The following is a 12793-nucleotide window of genomic DNA, read 5'->3' as shown; positions in this document are numbered from 1 at the left end:
TCGAAAATCCATTTCAATTTCGGACTATTAGCGTCACCGATTGAAAGTGCCTAGTGAAAGGCAAAAAAAGTTTTGTTTTCACGCCTTGGCATTAAAAGAAAACAGTTGGCCCAAAAATAAAAAAGAATCGCCAAAGTTTTCAAGTTTTGTCTGCAGTGCCCCCATTCTTTTATTTTGCTTCTGGCCTTTTTCAGTTTTTCCCGGCGATGCCATTTTTCAACTTTGACTGCTTTTTTGTGGTTTCTTTGTTTGTTTGTTTGGCGGAAAAAAATTAAAGGAAAATAGCAGCTAATGAAATCGAAATAAGCGAACGTTGACACCGAAAATCGAAATGTGGCAGCGTATGCCTGCTTTTCACATGTCAATGTGCTATAAAAAGTATGTTTAATCGTGGAGGCTGAAACTTTGACTGCAGAAACTTTTGAACTGCACGACAATTAGTCAGAAAAGTATTTGAAATGGAGGAATATTTTTAATAAAGCGAAGCTTTCAATTTGCTGAAGTAATCCCTGTAGTACTACGATATTTGCAAGAACTTTCTGTGGCATAGTCCCTTCGTGCGTTTTGCTTTTAAGATTTTAAATAAAATCTCTAATCTGGCTAAAACTTTTGACCACATAAGTATGCAGCAGTTTTGACTTTTGCATTTCGTCCTAAAGACCACAAGTCGCCCCTCATTCGCTCTCCCAGTACGCACTGTTATTTAATTTAATTAAAAATATCCTTTCCCGGCTTCCTGTTTGCCTAAAAGTTTGCACTGCCTGGTGAAAAAAAATATATTTGACTAACGATGTGCCAGAGCAGGCCACGCCCCCTTTCAGGGGCGGCAGACAAGCCCCACTTCTAAGTCCTCTAAGCCAACTAACAGGAATCCTGGAGGGCGGACTCACAGTATCCACGTGCCATCGCCTGCTTTTGTTGCTGCCACAGTGGGTCATGTGGGTCAAGTGGTTAGTTGGTCAAGTGGAGGGCAGTGGGGGGTAACTTGCTCCCTTCGTCCGATGGTGCTATAGCGCCATGGTGCCATGGTGTGGTCTCCGTTGTCCTGGCACTAGTTAAGTGGCTTTTAATGAAAGTTAGCATACGCTTAAATGCAACTTGTCGTCGGGAGTCATGTTGCCGAGACCGGATCTCAAATAATCGAACAATTTAGCCCAGAGCAACTTAAAGGAATTTCGCAGGTGCATTAGTGCCGGCTTTTTACATTAATTGTTTTGGCCCCGAGGTGGCCGCAGTTGCCTCTTTATTGCTTTCAAATTTATTATTCCCAGTTTATGATCAAAGAAAAGGGCGACCATTCTTTTCGCGTCCTTTGCGCTGCATTTTTTCAATATACAATGCTTATATTCAGTTCTTTTGTTTATTTTGCAACCTTCGGTTTTTTGTTTGTGGGTGCTGTGAGCTTTGCTTTGGCTTTTCGTGCTTTTTGCGGCACTTTTTTACTTCATTTCCGGACCCCCGTGCTTCCTGATCGGAATTCTGTATTTCCGGTACGTCCATTACGAATTTTAAATGCAATTTTGTTTTGTTGTGGCCCCGTGTCTTTTTGTCTGTCATTTTTGGCAACGGGGCACGGTATACTGCAGCTTTGAGGTTCTAAAAGAGTTGAATAAAATTAACGTGTTCAGACAAATTGGTTTGATTATTTAAAATTAATTTTTAAATCAAAACAAAAATTTCCTAGCAAAATTTTCAGTATCATTTTAAATAAATGCTGAAAATGGGAAAATATGGCTTGCAATATTTGGTAAATATCTCTAAAAACAAGGCTTATGGATATTTTCTGAAATGAAATTGGTTTCGTCTAAAGCCAAAAATTAATATGACCAATATTTTTCATAAACATTGATACTCCCTCCCATTTTAATCCTTACCTTTTGCCAAATGAATTTGTTTGAATTTGGCATCTTTACACCACATTTAATAAACCCAGGAAGATTGCTATCTGCAACATTTATCTTTCCTCCACCGCTGTGGTCAGGGGTTTTCCGGCTTTTCTGCTCCCTTTTCCCCGGAGACACCGTTCTTGCTCCCTGCAGACATTTGGGCCTGCTTAGCATGCCTGTCGCCTAGCCTCAACGCTCAGTGATTTTAATTAACATTTCTGATTTTGCGGCTCACCATGACCCCACCTCGAATTCTCCGAGTATATATGTACATATGTATGTGTGTCCTTATTAGCACACCTGTGTACTGGTTACACGCTGATCCTATTCCCACGTGATTTTGGCTTTAACTTGGCCAGCACAACTAATTGAATTGCTACTTGCTTAATTAAGTAGAGAGATAACTTGGTTCTGATTAAGATTTTGTCAACATTTAATACGCTTAATTCGCCTTGATTAATGCATATTAATTAACATATATTCAACTCTATATTGCAGACAGACGACGACCAAGTTGAAAGTTCAATAAACCCACACAGAACGGTAAGTTTCTTTCGCAAATATTTGATTTTCCCCAACTTGTTTTCACTTTCAGTGACAGATTTCTGTGCTTTGACAGTTGCGCTCAATCATAAATTCATTTCACAGTCCATGAAAGCTTCAATGCAACTATGTTTCGTTGGGGAAATAATTGTAATGAAGGCTGACAAATATATCGGTCCCTCAAAATTGCCAAGAACACGAAGGCAAGGATATCAACGGTCCAATAGAGGCTTGTTTAACAATATGCTGACCATGTTTCAAAGGCGGAAAATTCGATATGTCAAGGAATGAAGGGAATGCGAACCGAAATCCAATATCTAAGCCCAAAATGACTGCAAGCTAAGACTACGACTGCCAACGTATTTTCCCTGAATGTGTAGGTTCGTGGTGTGTGTTGGACATTCTTAATCAAACAAAGGCGGAGAAATGAAATTATAACCAGGCAAACATTAGTTTCCATAAAGAATTCTGGAGACATATGCACAGAAGGGGGAAAGAAAATATGTATAAGACCAATTGAAGTAGGTAGTGTGCTTTAGGTTTTTCCTCAAAAATATTGAGATGCTTTATGCTGTTATGAGTATTGTATTAAATATCCTATGTGTGTCGCATAGAATCGTCCCTACTAATGTGCCCCATTCGAGGTGTTTACCCATCTCGTCTTCGCCCACTACCTAACTAACTGATGAAGTTGATAATGATAAAGAGGCCAGATAAGATTCGCCTGGGACTTGCCCTGAAATGAATGGCACTGGCGAAAGGGAGAAGATGGAAGCAGAGGCATTAATTATTACAAGAAAATTTCATGCATGTGCATAAGGAAGCGGCGTATCCTTCTGAGTCCTTTTCTATCAGCTCTCGTCGTCTTCGTAATTAATTTGATTTCATACATTCGGGCCAAGGAAATGCGAAGGACCCAACACAGAGCGAGTTTAATTATTTCAAAAGGCAGCGAAAGAAAAAAACCAATTACTCGAGTCCTGGGTATTCATAATTTCCCAGCATTATAAGTACTGATACCCTACACGGTCAATGAACCCGGTTTTCAAGCGGGACAACAGTCCTGAAAACTCTGTTGTCCTGCCAGTTTGCTTTCTTCCGTACAGCCGTGTCGACATTGGTAATAAAGCGCTCACTTGCATTTGTCCAGGATGTTGAGTGCCCCCGTGTGTGTGTGTGCGTGTGTGTGTGAGTGGGGCTGTATGTCTGAGTCCGTGTGAGAAAGCCTAGTGTGGCTGTGTGCGTTAGCTCGAACGAGGTTAAGAGCTTAATGAGTGCTGACAAGGCAACCTGTAGTTGACATATGACATTTTTATGTGCCCCGAAGCCTTCGCAACAAGGGTTTCCTATTAATACACATCCTTCTCACAGCTCCCAAGATGAATCCCTTTTTGGTCCACAAGCACCTGCCCCAAGGTAAATGCTAAGGTTTTGACTTAATTAGTGCTAAGAGTTAGCCTCGTTTTTATATGCCAGTTGCCTGGGAAGTAGAATGAGTAGAAAATGTGGCACAGTTTTCGGTCATTTAACTCGGGTATTTTGGGTCTCTGCGTGGAATGCTTGAGAAACATTAAGTTGGGTCAGTTATTTATGTGTGGGAGCGCTGTGGAATGCCGTTTATATAGTATCGATGCTCTTCTGGAATTGAAAGAATCTTTGATGGACAGCATTGCCTTTGGTAAGCTAATAGAGTAGCCCAATTGAGTGCATAGTAACATATGAACCCTTTTTGGGACTACTATAGTTATTTTGCACAAACATTTATTTATCTTTCCTCCAGCGGATTGATTGACTCTCCTGGTTTATTCAGCTTGATTTTATTTGACTCTGATACTCCCCCTCGCCTGACAATTAGTCAGAACAAGTCAACAATTATGCAGGCTGCATTGCCGCCCTGGTCAAACAACATGCAAACAGCACACATGCCGCAGAAGCCACTCGCCCCGATGTGCCTCTATCTGGTATTTGGCCAAGCTGGGTGACCACTGGACCATTTTGTAGTTGGCCACGTTGTTTGGCATTGTTAACCACTCGTGGCCATTGTTTATTTGACTCCTGTTACCGTTGTTGATATTGCAAGCTGATGACATTAATTGTTACATTTCCAGTTTGCCCGTCGCTTGCGCTTTTAACGCCTGGCTGGCCACCAAGTTTTGGCTTACCCTCTCATCAGGGGACTTTCATCTCCAACGTACTTATTTCGTTTTTTTTTTTGTAGCGATGGCATATCAGTTTCGTTAACGCGCTCTTGATTTATTAGCCGACTTGGCAGCTCGCAGGCCGCATTAGTTTTTACGACGGAGGAGGGACTTGTGCCGAGTTAGACAGTATTAATTAAATTTTAATTAATTATTCATAATTCAGTCGTTGGTAGTCGAGGGAGAGGGTGCTCATGGGCTGCCGAAAATGTAAAGCCAAAAGTGTGTTGCATATTTCAAGACTTAACAGGGGTGTGCCATCCACTCATTGGCTGAATTTATGCTTAGGCATTTAAAAGCTTAAAGATGTGGAACTGCTGCAAAATATTGCAAGCTGCGAATTACTTGAAGCTTACTCAACTTAAATACAACCCAATTAATACACAACTCCCCTATTAGTGGCGATTTTAAGTTAAAGTGGTAAACATAAAATATAAACCCAACACATATTAAAACCAGAGTGAAATACACAAATGACAGTTCAGAAGAATTGAGAGTTAATTGAATGTGGGGAATCTTACGTCACCGATTAATCTATTGATTTCTTGGAAAATAACCTTGACTTGGTTTTGCTGCTGCACATAGATTAAGAAGTGCAATTGGTGACTCTAATTAAGTGCCAAGTGTTTGAGTTCAAAAGCCATTTAAACGCACTGAACATTCCGCCGCACTTGAGCAAATTATTTGACAGACAACCGGCAGCGGCAGCAAAAAAATGCGAAAAACATACAGCAAGTACAAAAAAATCAGCAAGAACAGCAACGTACTCACGCAGCATCAACAAGTTCATTAAAAAAGTTAGCACAAAAGCAGCAGAAAAAGGCAAAAACCGGGTGATTGAAGCTCAAGCGAACGGAACCCCACAAATGTAACGCTTCACCAGAACTTGGCAAATTGTAGTTTTTTCCTACCCCGACTATACTGTGTTATCTGCAGTAGTCCCTGAATGTTTCAGCATTTCGCACACCTTCAAAGCCAGAGGGAGAAGCGGAAATGATGCGGCTCATTTGTGTGCGACCACAACATGGTGGTGGCACTGAGGATGTGGCACAAATGCAGTGATTAAGGGGAGGACAGTTGGTAAACGCTTCCAATTAGAAAAACTCTTTCTCGGATAATAAAGGCTTCTAAATTAAGTTACCAGTCAAAGGAATTGGCTTTTTGGAGCACTTTGTTCAACTTGCTCATACTAGCATTCCAATAGTGTGTTTTAAATTTCATTGGATTCCATCCAAAATCGAACAATAATAAGTGTACCATTAACCATTTTGAAACGCTGTTACAATATACATACCGCTTTCGAAATGCACCGGGCTTATCGAGGTTGCACATCATAAAGGCAGCTATCAATGCAATATCCTGTTCATTTAGCAATTGTGGGAACTCCTTCGTCTCACACGGAGTAACCCCAATCGAAGTGGCTCCGAATGGCTTTTCTGGGGGTGTTCGCCGAAACCGGAAATGACTGTGCAATTGAATTGTGCGAAATAACAGGGTTCGAGTGCAAAGTAAACCTGCTGGAAGCACTTCCCGTATGCACATTTTGTTGCACCTTAATGGCGCCAGCCAAGTGTGTCGATGTCCGAGGTCCGAATTCCGCAGGGAAAGGGAAAATGGAAAAGTGAAACCGTGAAAAGTTCAGTCCGACATTTGCCCTTTGTTATGCACATGCATTGTTAACAGAGGGTTGAATCCACCGACCACCACACTGCTCCTCGTTTTCCCGGAAGTTTGTGGTGGGAAATTTCATTTATGCTGACACTTGACTTGACTTGCCCTGCTAGTTCGGCTCTTCCTTTCGCTGTTTGTTTGCTCGCCCTTTTTTATTCGAGGGGACGGGCTTAATTTGCTGCAAATAAATAATAAAAACAGACGTTGAGCTGGCCAGTTCGATTTGGCCTTGGCGCCCAATGAAGTTTATATTGTGTTTGAGTTGTGCACTTTTTCCATTTCCTCCTACTGTCCCAATGGTTTCACTGAGGAAAAAGTTTACTTTAGAGAAAAACACAAAAAAAAATGTTTTTTATTGCTGAAATTGATAGTAGTTTATATATATATATTTTAAAGTTTTAACGTTTCGTTCGTAACTAATTTATTTATAAAGCTCCAACATAGAGAGTGCGTTAAAATGTAAAATGCTAAGCACATAAAAGAAGAGTTAATTTCCTCAAAATGAATGGCAAATAATTTGTGAAAGTGTACGGACACTGGTCCGGAAACGTGTCGACTGAGCAGCAGTCGGATGTCCAGAAGAAAAAGGAAAAGCGCCGAGGGAAGGAGCCAAAAAGATAGCGCGTTTCCTTCGAGCACTGCTTTCCCCTCGTCTCTAACCTTCACTCGGCTTGCTCTTCGCAGTTCGGTGTGGTGTGACAATTTAATTGTTTTGTAATTGTTTAGACTTTACACAGAGCCCTGATTTATGGGCGAATTGATTGGTGGTCAAATACCCGTCTCTGATTGATGGCCAGTAAGTGACCCAAAAACGGGGCTCATAAATGTTTCAAACACCTGATGCAATGTCGACTCGGAACTCGAAATTGAATACAATTGACAAAGGCAGAAACACATTAAATGTGCAGGAGATAAATATTTGTTTTCTGACACATACGCGCTTGGTAATCGGATAAAAAACTAAATTAGTTATGCATGCATATCTCTGAAAGCTAATCGAGCATACACTTAGCATTATTTTCAGACCTATTTGGCTAGCCATAAATCCCCAGCGAAATGTGGGTTAATGTGTGCTTCAGAGTTGGGCTTTTAATTCCTCTTTTGTCCCGGCCATAAATCTCCTCTCTAACGGGTAGGAAATGCAAGTGCAACATTTGTCTAGCCAACTTTAAGCCTACAAGTCTAGGAAATGGTACAGTGTTATCACTTTGACTGTTTCTTAGAGTATCCTGGATCTTATGACTACGTAGATCTTGTCCTATATTTATGCGTTTGAACCAAAACATTTTAACGATCCATTTTACATTTTATTCGGAATTATTGCCAGTTAACATGTGTGACGTCTTAGGCTATTATTTTAATTCATTGGCAATTCTGCCAGAATATAAATAAATTAATTTCAAATTAACTGAACTCCGCTCCATCTACATGAAATTAATATTTTAGCTCTAGTTAGTTAAATCTATTTTCCAGCACTGGTCTGCAAACTCACGATTCAGTACAGTGGGAAAGTTTTGTAAATGATTGCAGTACGTGTAATTGGCTGGCAGAGAGTGAGCTTTAAGACCAACTTCAGCAGCAGGATGCCACCCACCTTGCACAAAAGTTGCCTGCCGTTAGTTGCTCAAATGAAGTTAGCAAAACTGATTAACTCTCGGCAGCTTGGCTTGATTCTCTTCTCGAGCTCTTGGTCCAGAGTCCTTAGCCTAGAATACTGGCTTCCTAATTGAATTTTGCGAGCGCAGTGCAGCGTCCAATAAAAATTAAACTCGCATCTCTCCTTCTGCTTAACGATAGTTTGTGCAGCGGCGGCATTTTGATGACTGTTATAATTTTAATGGAATGCCTGCTGCATTTGCAGTTGCATTAAAGGCCAATTGCAGTTCCTCGGAAGGCCCTTAGCCAAAAGTTGTGACCTTAGCGTAAAGTGTCAGCATAAATCTTTATAGCCAGCCACGCCCACATCTAGCCTTCATCTAGCTCGCTCTTAAATCCTTCATATGGATACTATGGCCAAGGGCTCTCGCTTGATGCGTCAACGTCGTTGTGATACCATTTAAACCCTGCGTTTTAGGTTGGTTCTAGTTTTAGTGCAGGCCACTTATACTGGCACGCCCCCTGGCGGCTACGCCAAATGAAGCCACGCCCACAATGGGATAAACAAACTGGGCAGCCAGTTAGTCGCTCGGCTAATTCTGCAATTTTCCATGAAAAATAGCGGCGCTTTGAAACACATGTCAGGGATTTTAAAATGGAAGAAACCCTTGTGCTTTATTAAATGGCTTTATAATAAATAATTTATAAGCAAATATGTGAATTTATATGAAAACAAGAGAGGACATTCTACAGGACATCCAATCGAACATCCTACTAAAACCAAGTTGGTTAAATTTACATTATATTAAAAAACAAAAATTTTAGTAGTTTTCAGAAAAGGTGGAAAGAAGAATTTTCATTTTCCCATTTTAAATTGGAAAACTCAATTTCTATGTCACAAGTATGCCGAGTTTGGATATAATCCCAAAAGCCTTTGCAAATAAATTCTTCCGTAGCTCGTATGCCATTGGAATTAATGTTTCTTTTACACATACATGTTACATATCCCACTCACTCAATGATACTGCCCGTAGGCAGCTTAAGCTCTAGTATATTTAGTAAAGGTTATTCGGCTGAAAAGATTGACATTTGCCATTGAATTTAAGGCGTTGTCAAGGTGAAACTGCTCTTATTGGCCTTTGAATATATATGTTGTATGTTATACATGTACATACATATGTATGTGCTAAGATCCCTCAAACAGCACTTGAACATTGGTCAAGAGGGCTCACTTAGAAATATAAAAATAATTTTTACGCACATCTCTCTTGCTAATTGAAACAGGGCTTACGAGACCTGAAAACAAGTTTATTAATGAAGGCTATTCTTTTTCTTTGCAGGACATCGTTACTATAGCAAAGGTGAGTAATTGGATACGAATTAATATAAATGTTGTGACAAGAGAAATTAGTATAATATCAATAGGTAAACTAGCTTTCAGCTGATTAGCACTTACCATATACACAAGTATATTAAGACTCTAGTCCTGCTATGGCTCTTAGTCGCTTTGTGTTTCTTTTTTATTTAATTTTCTCGTGACTTCAATTTAATGGCATTATTACGTAAAAGAGCCTTCAATTTATGATCTAATTTACGCATATTTCATCCCGTCTAATTAGAAGCTAAATTGAGCATCTGGCTCTTCAAGCCAAAGACCAATTAGTGTCAATAATCAGCAAAGATTTTTCGCCCGCCTTTTCTTCTCTGATCCACTTTCGTCGCAATTATTCTTTAATTTTAGAAATTGAACGCACTTTTTGATGGCCCCATAAAACGGCACATAAAATTCCATAAATACCGTCTGCTCCGCATGAGTTTCGTTGTGAAATGGAAATATGCCATTTAAGAAAACATTTTCTAAAAATCCATTTTTCGCTCTCTGTGTTTTTACTTGATTAATTTTGCGGCTATAAATGAATTTCTTTCGGAGAAATAAAAATGGATCAAAAAGGTAGCGCTTTCTCGTGGCTCCTGCGAAATGTAACAAAATCAAATTATACAAATTTGCATTTAGTGGGCGAATAAATGTGCGGAAAAGTAGGCAGGAAAAAGTTTTTCCTACACGAATACATTGGCAGCCAGCTGGAAAAGACTTATGCCGAAGATGATGATGATGGCTTTTACTTTGTATATTATTTTCTTTCCTAACTAAATTAAAAAGTTTTTCGGGGCATCGGCATTCGATTATAATGAGCTTGTCATGCTGGTTCACGACCTGGCAAGAAGGAAATACGGATCTAATATTTTTCTACCATAATGGTAGCCAAAGCACAACCATATTCATGAGTCTCAAATGAGTTGTGCAACAGTTTTTAATGCCCACATCCGAAAGGCAACCGGCTATTTCGCTCGCAATGTTTGATTAATGCGAGTGTGCAGAAAACTGAGCGGCAAATAATGAAATATGACTGCCTGCCACAAAAACAGAGTTTTCTCTGAAAACAACTAAACAACTAAAATCCAGTTACACGCAGATGGAGTGCCCTGCTTTTGGGCGCTGTGCAATATAAAATTCTATGAATTTGTACGTACATCATTTGAAAATCGTAAAACTTGCAAGTGTTCGGTGTGTGCTGACTGGGAGCTGTCATAAACAGAACGAAAAGGTAAGCTGTCTGCGCGTTTTCACTGCCGTCGAGTCCTGTTTTTAGTATTTTTTTATTCCTTTGTAAAGAGCAGAGCCACATACACAGCCACAAAAGGCGCATTCTTATGTAATTATAATGCCCTGGCAAAATGCTGATGATCCTGCAAGTGCTGCTGATGATGATTACTAAGTTATTTGCCCGAGTTTATGGCTGTGCAAAACGCAAAGGATTTTATCCGCACCCGGGCCATGTGCACAAATTAATAATCTCCACTCGGGCAAATTAAATTTACATTGAAAAGCCGCTGGCGGCTCTTTGGAACATTTTGAAGCTTAGCTTAAATTTGTAGTATGATGAGTATGTAGGGTATAAAACTATTTGGAAGCCCAGCGAATGCAGCTAAAAACAAACTGTATTTGGCTACAAAATCAATACTGGGGTTAAACGGGAAGTTGACACGTAACGACATCATGCCAGTTGCTAATGAATGTCAAGCACTATATACGAGCAATGTACGAATCGTCCCGCCCCTTTCAACTTTCACCTATCTGTCAGTCACTCTCGGATCGTCTGCCAGTCATGGAAACGAATAAAACCGCTTTTATTGTAATCCGCAATGTCAAAATGCTGCAGCGGATGTTTAGGCAAATGTGCGGACATGGGTGAGCTCGTGGGAAAAAAGTGTTCCTCTCCCCTAAGAGGATATATACTTACATATTCTAACATACATACATACATGTATGTACCTGAGCCTTATCGCATGCCACGCAGTTATTTCGGGTACAACACTGAATTTCTGCACACTAAACTATAAAATGTAACCTTCGGCACCGACCCAACCCAAAACGAACAAATGGTTTAAGGTCTATTGATTATCCATTGATAAATGGTTGACATTTTTGCCTCGGCGAGAGTGACTCTGCCACTCCAGGTTAAATAGTTCAGGAATGTCTGCCACATTAAAAAACAATTTCCGCTAAATCACTTTCTTCGCCAGCAGGAAGGAACAGGGAGGAAGTCATCGCAGACCTGACTTGAGAAGAAATTTTCCTGCTATGAAATTTTGCAGCGTAAAAGAAAGTATGACAGTAAAAGTAAGCCACACGCCTTATGTAACAAATCAAGTGTCACAGGGTTCATACTCCTCCGGTTTAGCGAATGCTTTATGCCACTTGAAGGCGCAGTATAAAGGCTATTGATTTTCAGCGTTCTAAAACGCTGGAAATAGGCGAAAGAAAGGCATTTTCGTGGATGTATTAAGTTCATTGAAAAGTTCGCTAGCTACAGAAACATGATATTTGTTTATTTGATCCAATTTAAGAAAATATTGGCTGGATTTATATTTCTCGTAGTTCATTCAACTGTCTGCTATTCCGCAAGTTTCGGCGCACCCTGCGGCAAGAAAACAGCAGCATAAAAATCTCAAAGAAATATTAATAAAAGATGAGCGACATTAGTGTCTTGGTTTCGTTCCCTCCCATTACAGTTTTCCAGCATCTCCACAGTTTTTTAGGATTTTTTGTAAATGTCCAACCCAAAACCGTAAAACGAGAAGAAAACAACATTTTTACTACTTCCTTTTATTTTTTTTTTGCTTTTTGGCCAGCGTCTCTAACCTCGAGCATTCTGTTGACCTTTTTCGAAGCTGTTTGGCTTTGGATTTAGCCATTGGCTGCGAGTTGCTTTAAAGGGTCGACGAATGCAAAAGGAGAATGTCATAAATTTGTAACACTTTTGCGGGGATCCAGACAAGATGACGAGCAGTGTTATGGAAGGAGGAGTCGGGAAAAGGACAAGGGAAAGTGCCAGCAGACGCCAGTGATGTAGTTTTAGGTGTCATTTTAGACATATTAAAATCTTGAAAAGTCGGCTAAGACTCTAACTTTACCCGTCTTTTTCAGGAGCTAAAACTTTATAAATAAAGATTTTTCGATTTAAGAAAGATTTGAGTTGCGGTTCAAGAAATTTTTATCACGATTGTAGTTCAAAGGTATATTTTTTTTTATTTTTATTACATTTGGTATGTTTATTTTTAAATCGAAAATTAAAAGCTCGATTCCAATCAAGAAAATTGTTGAAGTTTAGTGAAGCTCTATAGAAGTGTAAGAAAATGTATCGATATATTTCCCCAATTAATATAGAGCGTGACAAATTCCGTAGGAATTTTTAGCTATATTTGCGTCCCAAACAATGACAACTCTATTTGGCGGCAATATCCCTGCGAGATCCGAAAGGCAAACAACAAAATCCGAAACTTGGCCTCCGGCACACAATTTGTCACACACAGGGCACATAAATTAAATATACACAC

General features: G+C 39.8%; 1 protein-coding gene across 1 annotated transcript in view; it reads left to right on the top strand.

Moving 5' to 3' along the window:
- Positions 1-12793, top strand: part of LOC6529427 (insulin-like growth factor-binding protein complex acid labile subunit) — a 49237-nt gene that overhangs the window by 12133 nt on the left and 24311 nt on the right. Inside the window, exons 2-3 of the mRNA XM_002090395.3 lie at positions 2385-2429; positions 9235-9255. The gene's annotated coding sequence lies outside the window, so the exon portion shown is untranslated. The remainder of the gene's footprint in view (positions 1-2384; positions 2430-9234; positions 9256-12793) is intronic.

The sequence above is a fragment of the Drosophila yakuba genome, chromosome 2R, assembly GCF_016746365.2.
Source record: "Drosophila yakuba strain Tai18E2 chromosome 2R, Prin_Dyak_Tai18E2_2.1, whole genome shotgun sequence".
NCBI lineage: Eukaryota > Metazoa > Arthropoda > Insecta > Diptera > Drosophilidae > Drosophila > Drosophila yakuba.
This window is presented reverse-complemented; position numbering and strand designations above follow the sequence as displayed.